Source organism: Pagrus major, chromosome 8 (assembly GCF_040436345.1).
Source record: "Pagrus major chromosome 8, Pma_NU_1.0".
In the NCBI taxonomy this organism is placed as follows: Eukaryota; Metazoa; Chordata; class Actinopteri; order Spariformes; family Sparidae; genus Pagrus; species Pagrus major.
Window position 1 is genome coordinate 32,686,860 of NC_133222.1, and position 21,356 is coordinate 32,708,215.

General features: G+C 41.1%; 1 protein-coding gene across 1 annotated transcript in view; it reads right to left on the minus strand.

Moving 5' to 3' along the window:
• Positions 1 to 9,119, minus strand: part of siah1 (siah E3 ubiquitin protein ligase 1) — a 29,837-nt gene extending 20,718 nt beyond the window's left edge. Inside the window, exon 1 of the mRNA XM_073472772.1 lies at positions 8,991 to 9,119. The gene's annotated coding sequence lies outside the window, so the exon portion shown is untranslated. The remainder of the gene's footprint in view (positions 1 to 8,990) is intronic.
• Positions 9,120 to 21,356: the final 12,237 nt, after the last annotated feature.

Genomic DNA, 21,356 nt, shown 5'->3' on the forward strand with positions numbered 1-21,356 from the left:
ACAACGCGATCATGTGATCGCCAAAGCTGCAGTTTTTGCAGCGCTCCTGGCTGACCCAGGATCTGTTGCGTCAACTATTTTACACATACATGCCGTCTCCCTACAATCCTGCCAAGCTCACCAATCAGAAGCGGCATGCTACTCTTGGACAGGTCACGCTAACCAATCAGTATTAACCTGCTCCTTAACGTGTTCTGAAATGGCTTCAGCTGGACCAGAAGCGGAGTTAGGGGATTTAATCCCCAAGAAAAACAGCACGTCGGTCATTTGGGAGTATTTGGGGTTTGAGGCTGCAGACGTGCACCAGAAACAGGTACTGTGCAAAACCTGTCGCGCTAAAGTTGCAACATCCAGCGGAAACGCAACCAATTTATACTGGCATTTGAAAAATCACCACAGGCATTTGCATGACAAGTGCATGACGAAAACGTCCGTTGAAAAGTCCGGTGAAAATGATACTCAGGCCCACTGTAGCAAACAGACTACAATTACAGCATCTTTTGCCAGTGTATCTCCATATATAAATATCTAATATATAATATCCATTAATAAATACATTTGGAAGCTATTTTTAACTTTAGTTTTCATCCTTGCATTAGAGTAATAGCATTTAATGTTTTAATGTTACTGTACATTGTGAATATTGCACTGAAGCTTGATTTGAAGGAAATCGTGAATCAAATCGAAATATCTGCCAGAAAAATCGCAATTAGATCTTTTCCTAAAATCGTTCAGCCCTAGTCCTTGGTTGTTAATATAACTCTTCAGAGGAACACGTCTGCTTGCTGACACAATTCCCCCACTGACTGTACTTTGCTGTCCCTTGAACCTATGCTGCACATACTCCGGACTTAATGAGCTGCATTTTATAACATTTCTGGATTTAAAGTAAAATTGTTAGATGGTTATAGAGACGCCACACTACGTATAATAACAAAGGACATTTTGTTCGATACAATTGCTGAAATATCACTGGGATTCTGTGTAACAGCCAGCCTTGGCCCAAAATTTCCTCCCTGAATAAAACAAAAAACAACATATGAACGTTTCTTTTGGGGGTTAATGTTGTAATTTCTTTTACTTTGGCAGTCACCTATTTTCCACAGCAGGAAAAACCACTGAGTAACAGTGCAGCTCTGCAGCTTGTTACCATGGAGAATCCACACAGAGCTGGATATCGGGGCAGAGACAAAATCAAACTACACACACAAAGCCTCAGACCTTGTGTTTAACATGCAGACATAGATGTGCATCATGCGTACACACACACACACAGGCAGACACAAAGAGCCGTAAAGCAAGCAGGGACTCCCTTTGGCATTAGTAACAGATCTAGAATTACCTCACTGCTACAGAGCCAGTGAGTCACTCTCTGCCTCTCTCACTCACGCTCACACACACTCCTGCATCAGGCCAGCAGGAACAGCTGTCATTCTTGTGAGGACGAGATGAGTTTTATTCGCTGGACATGCGCTGCTGCTGATGTGCCAGGACAGTAAGAAAAAGATCAGGTATGCTGACAAGCTACAGTAAGTCACAGACACACATACATACACACAGATTAACTATCACCTGAAAGCACCAACACAGTTTGCGACGTGGGAGGAGTTATTTTGGGAATCCCTGGTTTCTTGACGTAAAAGTCTTATTCATTTTTCCCATTCACAATGTTTCATGACTCACAGTTGGAGTACTTCTAAGGGCTTTGATTGGCATGAAAGTCTAATGGTTAAATCATAAAAACAAAATATTGAGGACAGTAGAAAACATCTGGGTCTTTGATAAAGACTTGAAAGCACAAGCCTGGGTACATAAAAACCTAAGAGGTGTGTCTAAAAACATCCAATCCGTGAGCCTGAGGAACGCCGGGTGAAAGCTAAAGATAAAAGTGGTGAGAAAACTGAAAGCTTTGATTAACCACTATGATGCCATGTTTTGTTCCCAACTGTGTTGAGAAAAGTGTGTTGAATTTGCTACCGCTCCGATTTGCAAATCTGACCAGCCCCCAATAAAGGAAATACAGAATAAGGCAAAACACTTCTGGTACCCGTGTCCCTCTCCATAGTAGGATCATTATCCATCAAGGTATTAGGTCAAATATTGTCATTTACGATTTTGTCACCGATGCCAAACACTACAAAATGATGTGTGCCATGTAATTACATCTAGCTTGCTGTAAGAGGGCTTAGAACTTGTTCAGAAATGTCACATAAAACATGATAATCTCCTGTGTTATGCCATGTGACACCAGCCAATGCCTTACAAAAGCGAGCATGCACACATACACATGCACGCACACACACACCTGAGACAGCAAGATCAGCTATAGCACAGACACAGCTCAGATCGGCTACAGGTAAATTCAAATACTAGATGAGTCAACCAAGCTTTTTGATTCAAACACAAATTAAGAACAAACTTTAGTCAAGCAGCGCTTCCCCAATCTACTGAAGCACCTGCAGCATCACAACAGAATACACTCTGACAAATGTGTTATGGCAAAAAGAAAAAGTTTGGAGGACATAGATACACATTTTGTATGTGTAAATATTAGGGCTGTCAAAGTTAGCGCGACAATAAAACAAATTCCTCTTAACGGCGTTCATTTTTTTTGATGCAGGATTAATGCACACACGTTATAACCCTCGCCCACCCCGTAGTTAGGGAAATCAGGAAGCGATGCAGCAGTAACGTTGTGGATGGCAAGCAGAAACAAACCTCCCTGAGAGGAAATGGATAAAGAAAAGGATCTTTTGAATGCAAGTTCAGCTTGTGCAGTGATTGTTTCACAGCATCAGTTAAAGCATTGAGTAACAAGCACCAAAACATTCCACTTTAAAAGTTCCAGGCAGTTGCCGGTAGCCTTTGAGCAGCACAGTGAATTAATTTTTTCCTCTAGTCTATAGCAAGCTAACATTTACTATTAAAGATGAAAAGGCAGCAAAACATCCTCTCATTCATCATTCACTCTTTTGAAGGTTTCTTAACTTGTGATGAATCAAATATTTCAAAGCCAGCCTGTCAAACTGTTAAACCAGCAGGAAATTAAGGCTTTATTTGGCTATGTTTTCATAACATAGTTTATTATGAACTTGACCTCTGCCTGAAACTCTTCCACAGAATGGGTGTTTTCAATGCAACTTCAGCTGCTTTGCACAGCAAACTCAATGAAATCATTCAAAACATAAGTAAACTTCTTGTGTTCCTTTGCCTATATTTCTGAATGCCAGGCTAGTCACACCCTGCGACATCAATGGTATCACGTAATACTACTAGGTGTTTGGCTTAACGTAATATTTTCCACATGATGAAACTATTCATAAATACAGTCTAACATTAGACTGTGTGGCCAGTTAAGTTGACTCATGTATGTAAACTTACTTAAGCCACCTTAACCTTAGAAAAAGGTGCAGGTTCCGGTACTTAAACAAGTAGCACTACACCTCTGGTTCGACAGGCTAGCTTTGCATGCCTCAGATATCTGAACAAATGGACCTTCCCCAGAAGCATCCCCATACACACAGCCAAGCATTACCCCTAAATTCCACCAGATACGTGCTCGGTACGTCTCCGCTCCTCCACGGCAGAGGAGCTGAAAGGTTTCACTCTAGTCTATGTGTGCACTTCCACTGGCTCCGCTGCGTTGCGTATCTACTCCGTTACAGCTCCGGCAGTCCGGACTCTTCCGGTGCAGATACGCAAGGCTTCTATTTCTGCCGGATTTCAACATCCGGCTGATTTTCATAATAAAAAAGTCCGTGTTGGTGCCAGCACAAAGATCTCAAAAAAAGAGACAAATCAAAGTGCTTCTTCTAATCCTTCAGTTGGGAACACTAACCTTTTGTCTGTTTGTCCTTGTCTTTAATAACACATATGTATAACTGCGGTCGTGCGTGAGTCTGTATTTATCGTGGGCCGATGAGGACACTGCAGTCGTGTGTGTGTCTGTGTGTGTTTGTGTGTGTCTGTCCAGTCCTGGGTTTCCGTTGTCCGGTAATTACCGGACTTTGACCGTTAAAATTTGCCGAAGTCCGGTATTTTCAAACCCCGCCGGTCAAAATGACCGGTGAAAATATTCCCTCATAAAAAAAAATATATATATATACACATAAAAATAATAATAATAACAATAATAAAAACAGACAGACACACACACACACACACACACACACACACACACACACACACACACACACACACACACACACACACACACACACGAAGTGCCCGCGATGTGTGGAACGAACATTTTTCTATTTTCATGCGGAACAAAATTTGTAGCACTTGTTTATTCAGTCTTGCAAAGCGCGCAGTACCTACAATAAAAACAACAACGTGAGCGGGAAAACGAGAGGGACAGGAGAAATGTCGAAGCAGGCTAACTTAAAAAACTATTTTCTGAAACAAAACGTTCGTTCAAAGGAGACGGATGAGGCTGAAATCACGGAGGCGGCGGCAGGTGATGAGCCTCCCGCTGAGAAGAAAAAAAAATCTCGATTGTTCCGGCCTGAATGGAGAGAGAAATATCCCTGGCTGAGGTATGAAGTTAAAAAAAAATTTAAAAATAAATTCTGATTGACCGGAATTTCAAACATTTGTCCGGTAAATTGAAACCCTGCCGGTCACGTTGAGGGGTACGAATTTTTTCTAGCGGAAACGCTGGTCCAGTCGTTGTCATAGAGTAGACGGAGCAAGAAAGCGAAGCTGGTACAGGTGCATCGGTACTGTGGAAATAGTTTTAAAACATTCACAGTCGATATGTATCGATATTTTAGACAAAGCTGCACAGCTTTACATCCATCAACAGAAATATGTGGCCTACCACTGATGTTCATTGGATAAAACCAAGTGACTCCTGATTCCAAAAAACACTGGTTTGAAGCATTTACTATGATAACAAAGAATTTTAAAACAGGTCCAATTTGTAATAATTCCCAACTCGTCAAATATTGATGCTTTGGGATGGCGGAAGACCTGACTTACAATCGACAGTATTTGACGAGTTGGGGATAATTATAAAATCAACTTTCTTACAAATCGGACCTTTAAGCATATGTATCCACAATACAGTCATTAACAGAGTGACAAGTCAACTACCTGTAAAACGTCCTATATCAGGTTTAACGGGTGTCTGTGCCACTGCAACCTCAACTGTCAGTCACATATGGTTACATAATCTTCACTGCAGAAGGCACAATATAAATGAAATCAGCCTCCAAACACTATACCCACAGATAAGAGGTAGAATAAACACTTAGGGAAAAAAACAAACAGCAGGGAGGCCACATGTGAACAGAAGTCACAACGTTCAGCTGGAGAACATCCCACTGGTGCACCTACATGCTGCAAGTAGCCCATTTCTTCTGTAGAAGGGAAATACTGCAGTGACTATATGAAAAAAAATATCATGAGCAGTTGTGGCATGGTATCTTGGGTATACCACTAGCACTGTGCTGAAAAGCTCGAAATACAATACAGAGGAGAGCTTATAAACACTTATTTATTGGCATGTTGCTCCATGTGTGCACAGTTCTGTAATATCATTGACAAATGGCTCAGTATTGTTTATTTTGCAAATGTTTGAGGTAATTTACACTCCTTGTTTTAGCATCTCAAATGTGAGTATGCTCGGCTCATCTTTGTCATAAATGAGGAAATCTGAATGTTTTGGGGGGTTTGGGACTGTCAGAACAAGCAATCTGAAGGTTTGCAAACACTGACAACTCTACTGCAAACAGTTGTTGAGTTTGTGCCACTACAACAAAGCTTAATAACTTTTCAGCAAACAAAATATGAAAAAGCCATCCTCCATTTTTTTCCCACATTTGACCGAGTATATCATTCCTATCCATGACATAAATCCCTGTCATCTTGGCATCTGTCGACATCAATCCACATATGAAAACCATCCCGGTGGCTACATTACCAAACGACTAAGCCTCTCTAAAAGCCATGGAAAACCCTCAGGTCAAAACAAGTTCATCTCTGCTGCTGCTGTATTATAGACAACCACCACTGTACTGACCACAGTCAGCACAAAACAAAAAGCCAATTTTTTGCTCAGGATTGTATATATATGTGTGTGTGTGTGTGTGTGTGTGTGATTAGACTTAAGAGTGTGAGAGCTTGTTGAGCACACTGACTGATTGACACCCCTGACCTCACTCATCTGTTAGTTTTGTTGTACTCATAGGCCTGATCAACTTCAATGTTTACCATGCTATTTCAACCAAAGCAGAGGTCTAATTGGTCAGAATAACAGGCAATACACATGAGTGTCCGAGAGTTTTCAAAGAAAAAAGTTCTACTAGGATTTTTTTGCGGTTGGACGTTATGGCAGGTTTCCATTTGGGTCTGGCGACCAGGCTTTTGTCTGGATTCATTCCCACTATTATATCTTATACTTGGTTATAAATAATCAATTGCAACTTCAACATCAGCAACAAATGTGACCACCTCTCTAATAATCAATATCATGTAGCACTCATGCTCACCACACAATATATATTGTTTTAATTAGGAGGTGAAATCATCCACAGGACAGGACCCCTGCTGTTGAGCAGACTAATGACTGCTGTGTCATCTCACTGTAGAAAGTCAAACAGTCAAAATACAAGCTTCAGGCATAGCTGCTTTATGTCATAGCTATCTATATCAGCAGATACCAGAGCGTGAAATTAACTTTGGAACAGTAATGGAGCGACTATGCCTAAAAACACTGCAATATATTCGTCATAATATCTTGCAAAAAACATCCAATGTCACATAATTCTAACAGATGTATGCAGACTCTAACTTGTTGCTCCATTCGCTCAATTTTTCTCAACAATAATAAATCCTTTTTGATATCTGAGTGACTAGAATGTTTTGTTTTTAATGTTGAGAGTATCCTTTGTAATCACAACAACAGTAAAATGATATGAAAGATGCTGCTATCAGTGACAGACTGGACTAGAATGGCACTCAGAAGAGCGCATACCTCCGCCAAGGCCCAACAGTCCCCTTTAGCACTTTCTTTTCCTTGAGAAATTGACAAAAATGTTGAAAAACACTGTATCTTGCATTTCTAAAGAAAAGTGAGAAAAAATCTTGGATCCGTCCCTTTATCTGGATACGCACCAGAAGTTAACAGGGTCTATTCTAGGCCGAGACCAATCCTCCATCCAAGTTTGCTGAAAATCAGTTCAGTGGTTTTTGTGTAATCCTGCTGACAAACCAACAAACCAACCAGCAAACGGACTCGGATGAAAACATAACCTTGCTGAGGAGACACAGGACTTTTATGCCCATGCACAATAAATGCCTTAATATTTTGCCCCATTTCATCAAGCTGACTAATACTGAATAAGTAATTTTCAAATTAATGTATTAAAGTTATTATATACAACGTTTCTGCAAAAAAGCCATGTCAGAGAGGTTTTTCATCACTTCCCTCTCCAAGGAAGCCTCCACAGTGGTGAACCTCCACTTTAATGCCATATGGGATGTCGCGTCTTCTGAAAACTACTCTGTTGTAATGTGCTATAAGCTCGGTTCACACGCATCAGTGTATTTTTATATTGATAAGATGCAGTTAGTCAGAGAGCTGAAATCACATTCAACAAGTACCTGACACACATCTGCATGTCACTGCCACAAATGTGACGTCTGACTGTAGTGTGGCTGCACTTGCTGAGTACTCTTGCTTGGTCAGACCACATGTCTCTATTTTACCCCACGCAAAGTCAATTATGGTCATCCGAACATTAGTAAACAGGCTCACCAGCCAGTTCAGTGACTACTTTAATACAATCACACATTAAAATCATTCTCTATTCCATATTCCCAACTGTTAATAATTCATCTCCCATCACTACAGGGGGCAGGCCACTGGCAAGCTCACAAACATAACACATTGCTCCAGTTTTGCCTTTCATGCAACAACATTTATACACCTGAGGTCTTTGCACTGATGATGACACTGGAGTCACTTCTACATGAAGAAGATGCTGAGCTGATACTGCACATTACATCCCTGGGCAACTTACTGTACACCTTGTCATTCTTATGAGCACATTGAGTTTGTGGTAACTCCCAGCATAGATCCATCCCACCTCGACCTTAACTGAGCCCTTAACAACAGACATAAGACTCCCCTAACAGACTCAAGTCGCTTCACCATAAGGTCACACAGTGATAGCATTAGAGTTCCTGACAGCATGGCTCATAACAGATCGACAGGTGTGCGCTCTGTTCAGCTGCTGCACTCGCGATGCACACACAGGTGAGCGAGTGATAAAGAAGAAGATGAGAGCCATCTGAGGAAGGATAACAACTGAAAGCTGACATTCACTCGTCCTCCCCTTAGAGACAGGTCAAACACCCACAGTCACGGTGGATCTGTCAGCAGCCACCATCGTTACTTTGAGTAAACATTAGTCATCACTTCCTCCGCAACCGTCATTAAACCAGGTTATGCCAGTAACGCTGCTACACAAAACAATGCCATGATGTGTTTCTGATGACCTGAACTAACCTGCTTTGAGAGCAAAATGGCCTTGTCTGGCCAAGCAGACGACGGCGTAGCCGAGCTAGCACTAACTGTTACAGACATACAAGGCCTCGTCTTGCCGTAAAGCAGTGCCCCTTAGCACACTAGCTAGCTGAATCGGTGACTTGTTAGCTTAGCAAGTGTGTGAACAAGCTAGGAAAAAGATGCCCTAACGTTCTTCCTGCACACTTGAGTGGACGTTAACAACAGCGTTTGCTCACCAGACGTTCCCATCGACTGCACACCGCAGACAGCCGTGCATTTTAGAAAGCGACAAACAAGCTGCCGACACGGCTAGCCAGCTTTTTGCCAAAGCAGAGCTAGCTAGCTAGCTAACAGCCAACATTAGCAGCGCGCTAATGAAGGAAGCTAACGTCTGCTACAGCAGGGCTGTTGTTTTTCCCAGCACACACTACACTCGAAAATCCGATGTTTCACTCGCGACGGCACACCCGCTTACCTCGGACGAATAATCCTTCAGCTCACTGCAGATTAATGGGTGAATGTATGGCGAGGTGGTAGACACAGGATCCCTCTTTATCGTCTTTCATTCGTTAGCTCGGTGTACACATTCGCACAGCTCCTGTAGCAGAGACGAGACGCCAGGCGTTAAGTACCAGCCGCTCCGGAGCGCGCACAGTTGTTGAAGTTTGTCGCGGGGGCGCGCTCTGCACGAATCGCAGACTGTAGCCTACAAACTGCGCCAAATCTACATTCACAACACGATCTCTACATTAATATACGCTTAAATACAGTCTTACACCTCCTTCACAATTTTGTAATGTTTTTAGCTATTTGATTTGAAACATTATACATTAATTCATAGTAGTAATGCTGCTGTCCAACACCACCTGCACTACCCCCAGCAGTGCTGTTCATGTCTCACTGGGCTTTCACTTCTCCAATTCATCATCAGTGTGTTTATCATCAGTTATATTTATCATAAGTTCATGAATCTGTGTTGTATTGTAATAACTGCTCCTCTCCTGGGTGACAAAAAGTCCAGTTATATTTACATTTCCTGTTGCTTTACATGAGAAGCTTCACTGACATTTCACTAATATAAACTTACCAAAATGCTGTAAATCATCGTGTCCCTTAATGACACATTGCATCAAATTCCAATAACATCAAAACAAAACATGTGTGTGGAAGAAAATCCCATAAAACAAGAGAATTTGGGCATCTGTCATTATAATTAGAAGCAAATGTCTCTCCCAGTCAAGTGCACAGCGGTCTGGAAACTGTGCTCCCTTAACACAAAACTAGCTGAGAATGAAGCCATGTGATTCAGTCTTGATACTGAGTGTACATGTAACTGGGTGAGATTAAGATTAAGAGGTCATGACGCCTCTTCCATAGTAATCTGGACATAAGGAAGTCCCCCCCCTCTGCCGCCAACAGCATCAGGAGGGGGAGAGCTTGGCAGAGACAGAGAGCGGTGTGGGGTGGAGGTGGGAGGGGCGACACAGGCGGGGATTACAGAGAGGGATTGGTTATGTAAGTGCATTGTCCCAGTAGGCTAGCAGCAGCCTGAGTGCATTGGAGGGCGAGAGGGACTCAGACGACAAGAAAAGTGAGAGAATGAACAGACTTTTGTGAATATAATCCTATTGTACTGTCCTCAACAATGGCTTAGGCGCTGTAATGCTGCTTCTTACTGTAATCATACAGACAGTAACAACCGTCCTCTCCAAATGTATTGAGTCTCTCTCATCAGACAGAACAAAGTAAACCACCTCTACCACACGGAGCATGTATAACCACCTCTTCTTCGTTAAGTATCCTCTAATATAGAGTTTGTCAGCTCTTTATCCACATGGATTGATGTACAACCTCTTCTGCGAGAGGTACAGGTTGAATAACACCTCTTTTTTCTGGGCTAATGGCATTTACTACTCTGCCAGTACTGTGTACTCTCAAACATAAACTAAACATAATGACCATGCCACCTTTTAAGCCATGCTAATGCTGGGCTAATGTCTGTCTGCCAATCACTGTGGTCATTACTGAAAGATCTCAACAACCATTAGATGGATTGCCAACAGTTTTGACTTTAACGTCCCCAGAGGATGAATCGTAATGCCTTTAGTAATCCACTGATTTAACCTCTCACATCACCATTTAGGCTGACATTTGTGGATTTCAGTGAATTGTCTTGACAACTATTAGATGGTACAGACGTTCATGTACCCCTTAGAATGAATTGTAATAACTTTGGTAATCCCTTTAAGGGTGACTCCACCAATTTTAGTGTGTGTTTTCAGGTCTTGGGGAGTGCTACTGCATGTGTGGAAAAAGTAGTATAAAGCCTTTTGTGGCTCCAGAGGAAGCTGGGTGAAATCTGATAAATTGCCTCCAGTGATGTCACTTAGTGGCTAAATTGCACTGTGGGTAATGTAGGCACCATGTTTTAAAAGCAGTCCATTCTTCTAGCATTACACTCCTATAGCACTGTTCAACTCATGGAAACTTTAAAAGCAAATCATCCAAATCGATGCAGCAGAACCAGAGATATCACCATTATTTATTTCACACATTCGTCTTCCTTTTCAAAACCTGGAGCCTACATTACCCACAATGCAATTTAGCCACTGAGTGACATCACTGAAGGCAATTGATCAGATTACATGCAGCTTCCTCTGTAGCCATAAAAGGTTTTATACCACTTTTTTCACAAATGCAGTAGTACTCGCCAAAACCTGCAAATACACTTAAACGTGTAAAATATGTGGAGTTACCCTTTAACTTTTAGTCGGGTGCCATCATCAGACCAAAATTTAAATTTGTCCGATACGTTTGTCTATACCTTAATACTTAAAGATATATAAATGCTACTCGCTAATGACGTCCCTGTCAGTCTTAGCTGCATTTTGTTTAGTGCAAATTAGAAAATTATAGCAAGCTAACATTACTAAGGTGGTAAAAATGGCAAAAATAATACAAAAAATCTTGCTAAACATCAGCATGTTAGCATTGTCATTATGAACACCTCTGCATGCTTATGTTACTCTTTAACTGACAGCACTGTTGTACCTAAGTGAAGGCTTGCAGAGTTGCTAGCATGGCTGCAGACTCTGTGTCTCGTTATCTATACACATTTTAACCCCGAAACACATCACAGACCCTTTTCACAGCAGACAATCTGAGCAGGAAAGCACAGGTGAAATGTATAATACTAGTGACGGCTGCATTCCATTTAGGTGAGCTGGTTCCTGGGCTCTAGTGTAGTGTGTATGCTCAACATGTCTGCCATAAAAAGGGTCCAATAACAGCATACGTACCCCCTCAACATATTATGAATAACACTACAGCTACTTATTATAACTAATAATGAGAATAATAATAAACACTTTCCCCAAAATTCACAATGAGCTTTACAGTTAAAAATAAATCTAATGTAGTAGGCTAGTATTATAATAAAGTAGAACTATAAAACAAGCATCAACACATTAAAATGACATTGATACAAACTGTAAACTCTGGAGGATAGAATAAAAAGAAGGCTATAAAACAAATATTGGTCATAAAACAACTCCATTAATGTTTATAAAGCTGATCTTTATAGGAGAGCATGGAGTCTAACCTGCCAGTTATTCTGAGATCAAAAGGTAACAGCAAAGGTTTGGTGACCTTTGTGGGACCGGCAGCATCTGAGGGAACAACCACCTGACACATATGGAGTTAGAAAATCTAAAATGCACTTGGCTCACTCAATCTATTCATGGTGGAGTGTTGGGAATCAGGAGTATCACTGCCTGAGGTGAGAAGCTGCTCTGTAGTCTGGTGGGATGGCAGTGACTTCTGTATCTGTTGGCAGACAGCAGCAGGGTGAGCAGACTGTGGCTGGGGTGGGTGTGGACTTTTACCATCCTCACTGAAAGAATTATGACAATATGAACCAAAGGATGTCAGTGTTTTCATCGTTCGGTGGCAGAATGTTTTTACAGCGGGGCAAACAAAGAAGGAATGAAACTCCAGAGAGAGCAGCGTGGAGCCTGTGGGAGAGGGGTTTGGGGAAGGAAGGGAGAGGAAGCGGGAGAGATCCAAACCTAAGAGAATGTTAAGCTGGGCTGGTATGCTGCTGGAATGTGAAGTTCTGGTCGGACATAACAACATACATATTGTTTTATTCTGCTCCTAACCGAGCAAGAAGGAGAAACGGGTGAGGACTGTGAAAAGGAGGTTTTAAGGAAAGAGAAAATGTGGAAGGAAGAGGCCAGGGACGAAAGTTTGGAGGTGGGGGGTCTGAGAGGGGAGAAAGGGAGGAAGGAAGTGAGGAGACGGGGGTGATGGATGTAAGGAAGAGGGGAGACGAGTGGAGACAGAGGGTGGGGCGGACAGAGGAGCTAAAAGAAAGAAGAGGGTGAGAGAGAGAAAGAACTGTTCATCAGCAAATTCCAGAAGTAACACAGTTTGGCAGGAGATTCTTATGTTGAAACCAAACACAAATTCTTAGCTGTGGATATCTCAGGCTGCTCTCTGAAGACTTGTTTACTGTTGAGATTCTTGTGGAAAACCCTGGCCAGACTAGTTTTGAACCCCTGTCCTCTAAACTTCATGTTGGCTGACTGTGACAGGGGAGGTCAAACGCCAGAAATAGGTGATAATGAGGCCAGCGGCTAGTACGATTGGGAATGGTATTTGAAGCATCGTTGGTTTGATGCTGATATGTTTGAAAAATAAAGAATTTTAGTTGGAAACTTTTAGAAATCAACTCATATTATCAACAGAATGTGAAGAAGTAACAGTTTTGATGGAATGAAGTCAGTGCAGAGTTTTTTACTGAAGTTAGCGTGCTAACCAGCTAACCCCATCCCATTCCCAAGCTCCTTTGCTAGCTTTATTAACACCAACGCTCTCTCGACAGTCGCTATATTTTTGGGGTGAAAGTCAGAGAGTAAAGACGGAAGTCAGCAACGTGACTCAACATAACTTGAATACAATTTTAATACATTTCCTTGTCGGTGAACGTGTCTGACTGAGTCACGTCAGATACATTTTCGTCAGCAATGAAAGCGAAACCTCATCCAATCAAGGCCCCAGAAACAGGGCCAGGTTTTGAAGCAAATTTGCACGCACCCTGGCCCAAAAAGACTTTTTGTTGGACGTCACCAGCCCTGTGAAATGACTCGTTTCACTATGAGTTTGTGAGCCATTCAGTCCCATAACATTTGGAAAACCAAGAACAGCTACACGATTTAATGTTTTGTTCACATTAAAGTTAGCAGAGCGCTAAACCGGAAGTTAGCAGCTCCGTTGGCGGAAGTCCTACGTGCGCACGCTCTGTTGGCTGCACACTATGGAAGCTGTGCAGGAGATCTGGGTAATTTTACAGCCAGGAAGTCAAACTTTATTCGCTTCATGTACCTGAAAGACACTTGGTGGCAGACATTACACACTGTGCATTTAAACCAAAACTTTATAAGTTTGACAGCAGTTCTGGAGAAAGATCGTTGATTGTTGAGTCTCATCCCCAATTCATCAAATATTGTCAACAACCCAAAAGCGTCAGTATTTGACAACCTGGGGATGAGACTCAACAATCAGCTGTATTCATAATATATATTGTTGCTTTCTGTGTGACTGTTTGCTTGTGACAGTCTTGAGACTGCATGTTCAATTAAACAACAGCACGCCCTGAAGACTAAAAAGGGTCACATGACATGACTGGTGCATGATGACAACAGAATTAAAGAAGAATGTCACATCACATCACGTCATGTATTTCCTCTCACCAGCTCGCTGTGTAGCTGAAACTCGTCTGGTCACCAAAGAACTTTACGGTGGATTAATGTAATTATGTGATTATGAAATCCGGCTATTAAATGATGGTCTATGGTCAGTGATCAAAGCAGAAGTGCAACACAAACAGCATTGTTTATGTCCTTATAACCATAACTAGAGGGTTGTGTATGACACACACAGGACCACAGAGCAACAAAAAAGGCAATTAAGGATGGAGGCTGACTCAGAAAAACAGGGGAACAGTGGCACAGACAGGATTTTGGATTTGAGTGGACTCATTAAGTGTGGAAAAAACCACAAGTCTATAATGGGCATCTGTATTTCCCCACTCTCTGCTCTAAAGTGGTGGTAGGAGGTACAATCAAATCCTTCGCCCACAGGCCTGACAGAGGTTATTTTTGTTACGTAGAGCTTCTGACAGGTTGGTTTTAAAATCCAGACAAGAAAAAAATGACAGATGAAATCACAGATCATGACATCAGGAAACAGTTCTTTATTGAAAATGTAAATATGTGCCAAGTCAGCATGAAAAAGTATCAATAAAGAACCCTTGGGTATAGCCCCCAATTTAAAGGATAAGTTCACCCAAAAATGTAAATTCACTCATTATCCACTCAGCCGCATGTTGAAGGGAAGTCAGGTGAGGTTTCGTTGTTCACAAAACATTTCTGTAAATTTACAGCAAAACAACTGAAGTAGATGGGGACTTGTTTTAAAATGTAATTAAAACAACTGAAAAAACATAAAATGGCTCCATACAAGTCGTCCAAGCTTTATATCCAAGCTTTCGGAAGCTGTGAGATCTCAAATTGATTTGAAAAGAGGTCATTTACACAATCAGGTGCATGCTAATGCTTTTAGCTTAGCAGCTACTGTGAAGATTTCGGCTTAAAAAAAGGTGTAATTAACATCTTTTAAATCAATTTGTGATCTCGGGGCTTCTGGAGACTTGGATTATGGCGTCATTTTATTTTATTTTTTCAGTTGTTTTTTTTATTTGAAACAAGTCCCCATCTATTTCGGTTGATTAGGAGAATGCTGCGACGCTGTTTTGTGGACTAGGAAACTTTACCCAACCCTCCATTGGCATGGGGGTGAATAGATAAAGACTGAATTTTCATTTTTGGGTGAACTGTTCCTTTAAAGAGCCTTATCCACACAAAGGCTCAATATCAGATTTGTACAGAGAATGGAAAATTATACATATTTTTTCGACTAATACTCAAGTGATATGCTTTATTTAAGTACATTTTTTGTAAAATAAATAAATAAATACTTAACAAAACTAAATATTGTTATTATCATGATTAGAGTTCAATATAATGACATTTTAAATAAACCCAAGAGTTCTTTGGAATAAGCCAAAGGCATTATTTATAATAAATCCTGTAAAATGGTTTCTACTTTGGTTTAGTAGATGAAGGAAGAAGTTTAACACACTTCACATGGAGCTGACAGCCTGTCTGGTTCTCTCAGAGGAGGGCACTGTAGGATAAGGAGAAAATTCAGATATATGACCCAAAAGTAAAGTGGAAACTTTATTAAAGGACTAACGTTTCGATGCACATGGCATCGACATGTTAATCTGTGTGCAACACTTTACTTTGGGTCATATTTATTTAGTTCCTCATGTTCACTGACCTGTTTTTGGGGAGCCATACATGTAAGGTTGTTGTAAGAGTGCAGTCTTTAAGTGTACAATGCAAAAAACTTCTCAGTCAGACAAAGAAATCTTTTATTGTCTCTCACATATTTTTTGTTCTCTCTTCCTGCAATCCAGAGTGTCTCAGGACATCATGTGCTGCCAAACTACTTGTACAGTAGCCATACTGTATGCTGTGTATGCAAAGGCCTTTTATTGCAACAAGAGGCGCCCCAGTCATCTGTCCCACATTACACCGCCGGGGCCTGGAGGAAATGTTCCTGAAGCTATTTTTTGGCCGAAGCAGACCTGGTTATGATTAGCATCAGTGTTTTCCACTGCAGTCGAAGAATAATCTCTGGACACACACATTGTCTCTGTTGGCAAATCACTTTGCCTGAAACACGAGTCACATGCATTTGCATAATGAGAGCCAGGTTGTGAGAGGCATGTCGCTTATGTAATGTTGTACCTGATATGTGTTAACACATGAGCGTTTGTTGTGTCTCCGGGGCCTCATTTGAGACACAGATAATGTGTGAGTCAGGCTGGAGATCTTCTTTCAGCATCCATCTTATCTTTACCCCAGGAATGTTTAAATTTACCTTCACATCTGGAGCCAAGAAACATAAAAACACATGTCTCTCTCTCTCTCTCTCTCTCTCTGTGTGTGTGTGTGTGTGTGTGTGTGTGCGTGTGTGTGTTCATGGAAACAGGGAATTATGGCGGCAGCTCAGATTCTGCTTTGAATCTGACCTGCCGCCATCCTGAGACACAGAACACACACATTTGCGTGAAGGCAAAGCGACTAAAAGGTGTGCGCTCCTTATATAAGCATTGAGCTCATATGTGTGTGTTCTCCCCCCTTACATATCAAGTGTCTGTCCGGCTGGAATGATTTCCTTTTGGCATCTGGACACAAGCTTTAACCCCAGGATTTTAATATGACTGTTGGATACAAGGTGTAATGCTCAACCAACTGGACCTCTGCTCAGGTTCATGCTGAGTGGAGCTGAGAGTTCCCCAAGAAAGAAAGAAAGAAAGGAAGAAATGAAGGAAGGAAACATCTGGAAGAAAGAAAGAAAGAAAGAAAGAAAGAAAGAAAGAAAGAAAGAAAGAAAGAAAGAAAGGAAGGAAGGGAGGAAGAAATGAAGGAAGGAAACATCTGGAAGAAAGAAAGAAAGAAAGAAAGAAAGAAAGAAAGAAAGAAAGAAAGAAAGGAAGGAAGGAAGGAAGAAAGAAAGGAGGAAGGAAGAAAGGAAGGAAGGAAGGAAGGAAGGAAGAAATGAAGGAAGGAAACATCTGAAAAAAAGAAAGAAAGAAAGAAAGAAAGAAAGAAAGAAAGAAAGAAAGAAAGAAAGAAAGAAAGGAAGTTGTCCCACCCTAACAGGTGCAACAGACCTAACAGGAGAGTCAGGGTTGTCAGCCAATCACAGTTTGTACACTACACACCCACACATGGTTTAACAGGGGGGAACAGCTGACATACTGAATGTGTGGTTGACTCACAGATGTGTAGGTGCTTTAAAGCAGTTGTTTAAAAGGGGACACCCTGTGTTAAATATGGAAGGAGGACAATGAAGATGGTGAATGAAAGCAGCAGCAGTGAATAAGGGGCAGATGACTGAAAATCAGCTCAGCGGCCTCCCTCTGCTGTCTGATCTGAATGATTCAGCCTCTGAGGATCAACATGAAAATAAGCATCATGGAGACATTTGGCACGCAGGTGTTTTTTTTTTGACTGCACTACTTGATCAGGACTTGTGTTTTGTCTTTAGGTCCGCATTGTTCCAGCTCCCACACTTGAGACCCTACTGCTACATGAGCAAAAACAATACAGACCAGACTGATCTGGAAAAGGTAGTGGTGTTTAAAATGTACTGTCACCATCAATCACAGACTATCTGAGTATATCAAAAACATTTCTGTTTAACCATGTTTTACAAAACTGAGTTCTCTGCATCGGGTTAATATGCACTTCTCATAGAATTAGGAAAAGTATCAAGGTGATAAAATGATATTGAGTATGATTTTCAACAGGTGAAGAGGGTCTAGGGTCACTATAACCACAAACAAGACAACATGTGCTGCATGTGTAGTGTTAAAAAGTAAGTTTTCTTCCAATTAATGAAGCAGACTGAGTAACGGGAGATCTATGACAAGACTGGACCTTCCTTATACTATGTAATAGTGTTTGGGCAAAAATTTATAATTTAGTAAGCCATGTCTTCAGTCTAACCTGCACTCTGCCATGCTGAGGGGATTATTTCTATATCCTACAAAAATATACTCCCATGAAAACTGATCACAGAAGAGAAGGCAAACTTTAAAACCACCATGATGACTTGTTAGATGGGCTTTGGCCTTATAGAGAAACTCTGTCCTCTATTCTTGGCAAACAACGCATTTAATTGAAAGGCAATGCTTGTAAAATAACTTAAAAAAGTAAAAATACCTGTAAATCTGGAGATAAAATTAAAGGCAATCTTCTTAATTGCTAAGAAGATCACTATCTCACTTCAATAAACCAACCAAAGGATTTAAATGTACAGCCTGTCAGACAGTTTCAGTCCTTTCATTAGTAAGCAGTATCAAAAGGGCAAAAATGATCAGACAACTTGATGATATATCTGAGTATTCCAATAAATATATACACAGAAAAATGTTAAGTCATTCAAATTGAGTGAAAAAAGCAATATAAAGCCTTCAATCAGCTGATGAAATGAGCACAAAGCTTTCTTATTTAAAACCAATGCAGACAAACTTGGCTAGCTCTGAGGCTAATCTTCTCAACATTATCACCCAAGTGTGTGACATCATCAGTTCCTGCCGTCTACAGTCACAAACACGCAGATCTGGAGAAGTAAAGGAAATGACCAGGAAAGAAAACAGATGAGTGATTGAGGAATCGGAAAAAATATATAATTAGACAAAAAATTGCCACTTTTGGGGCTCCTTACACAATAATCCAATATATCAATTTAGATTTTGAAATATGCTTTTATTCTTTTTTATTTATTGCAGTGGAGAGTTGTGAAAAAAGTAGTTGTGTTGTTTTTTAATGCCTGCTGGGATCTGATGGCAGCGCTGTGATGTTCCATGCTGATCCATTATCTGTGTATCTGTGCAATCTGCCCACTTTAATGCACAATCCTGTCTGGTCAAATGTCAAGACACAGATGGTATATACGTGACATCTGGTGAGGACAAAAGTTGTAAAGTGAAGTGATTAAAAAAATAAACCCTCCATTATTCCAGTGGCCATAGCCTAATGCACACTGACCCCTAGTGAATAAGCTGCAGAAGTGACACAGAGCTGCTGTGACGTCATGAAGATTCAAATCTGATCAGGAGCGGTGTGTGAGGAAATGATAGAGAGAGAGAGTCAAATACAGGCTGTTTCTTATGTAAACAGTTCTAATGCTTCATGGATGCTTTGGCAACATCCTGGGACTTCTTTCAATATCAGCTTGGATGTGTGTTTTCAAACCTTATGTAATACCAGAAAGTCCAGAAGTGTGTATTTAGTCTTATCTTAGTCAATTTCACACATCTACACTGCAGCTTAACACCAACCATAGAGGCTGGATGTTCACTGGTGACACCCTACTCATGGCAGGAAGTTAAAGGATTAATGAGGCCGCAGCTCACAATGTAATAACTACTACTACTCAAAATTAGTTAGGGATATTGGGATATGGGTGCATTTATGCGTGTGCATGGATATGCAATGAAAATCAAATGAAATGTGTCGTGTTATTTTTGGCGATTAAAAATATTCAATTCATAAACAATCAAGTGAAACACTACAATGTCCCTAACTAATTTTGAGTTGTGTATTTTTGATATAATAAAAACATGTAATAACCTGACTACAGAGTATTGAAGTTATGAGTTCATTAAGTTCTGCGCTGCTTGTTACATTGGATTTATTTTCATTCCTGTTAATCATCCTGACTGCAGCAACAACCGGTGAGGTGGCTTCCATTGTCAGGTGCTTTCTGTGTCGACTGCAACTGACGAGACCTGGAGGGGAAATGTGGTGAGTGCTGACACACACACACACCCTCAATGCCTGCCGTTGCTCGCTAGCTTACAGCTGATGTACAGTACAGTGTTCTGGCTGTTTTTCCGTCTGTTTTTGTTGCGAATAAACTAATGATAAACAAATGATCCTGGGATCAAACTCACACCAGTAACGTGTATGACAATGCGTGTTTCTCTCAACCTCTCTGTTTGCCTGACTGAGGTGCAGCCCGCCATCTGTCTCCATCACACACAGGGTCACAGGCTGCTGTGTTTAGCTTTCTGTACCCAATGCTTTTAATTCTATAATCTTTGTGTGCTCTTCTCACGTGAGGCCCTGTATACTCAGTACACTTCTCCCAACCAGTCCTACGCCCCTGGCGAGAAGTTTCCCAAGTAGGCCCGTGAGAAAAATGACTGAATACTGAGTGGAGGGTCTGAGGACAGAGGAGGCCGTTCACTGCACGGATTGTGAAACCCACTGAGGCAATGTCATCGGGACTTTTTGGCTTTAGGAAATAAAATTGACCTGATAACTGTGAATATAATTAGCCAGAACCAAAATAAAGAATTCCATCTGTAGTTGTCCATCTGCTCTCAATGTTCTTGCTGTTTTTAACACTAACAGATAGTGATAAAAGCAAAATTAAATTAAATGTCCTAACTGTAAACACATCCATACAAACCGTCAGAAGTAAAAGCTAACAGGAAATTTCAGGCAATTCCACAGCACAGCGTGCAAACATAGGTTCAGAATATGTTTCTCTAATGTTAGTAGTTGCAAACAAATCCATCTGCCTGCAGTCGTGAGTAAATATTTGGCATGAGAAGACTGAAAGCGTTTAGTCACACATATCACCCTCTGACAATGGGGCATCAACCTGTTGAAAATATAAATATTCATCTGGAAGTGGACTTGTGGTTTTGGATGAAAGAAAAAAATTGATGGTCATTGTCGTGACTCTTCTTTCGGGATAATAATTCAAAATTTCGAGTTTTAGTGCCAAAATCATTTTCAAGGAAAACTTAATATGCTACATTCATGATGTGCGTGACAGATCTGCAAACTATCAGCTGTGGTTTTGTATCTCACGGTCTTCAAGAGGAGATTCTTCATAGGAGCCAGACAAACAAGCACAAGCACAAACATCACATGGTCAGTGTAAAAGCTGAAGCCATCACACACAGCTACAGCACTCAGTATCAGACAATAACAAGTACTGAGAGTTGAACTGTGCAGAGTGCAGTGCTGCAGGCGACGTGTGAGGTGTGCTAGCTGTGCTCATTGTCGGCAAACCTCACCTGGAAGCGGCTAGCTAGATAGCTGTCTTCTCCTCTGGCACCACCAGAAGATTCACATTGCAAAGCTAACACTTATAGGTCCCTTGGAATTACCATCACTGAGAACCT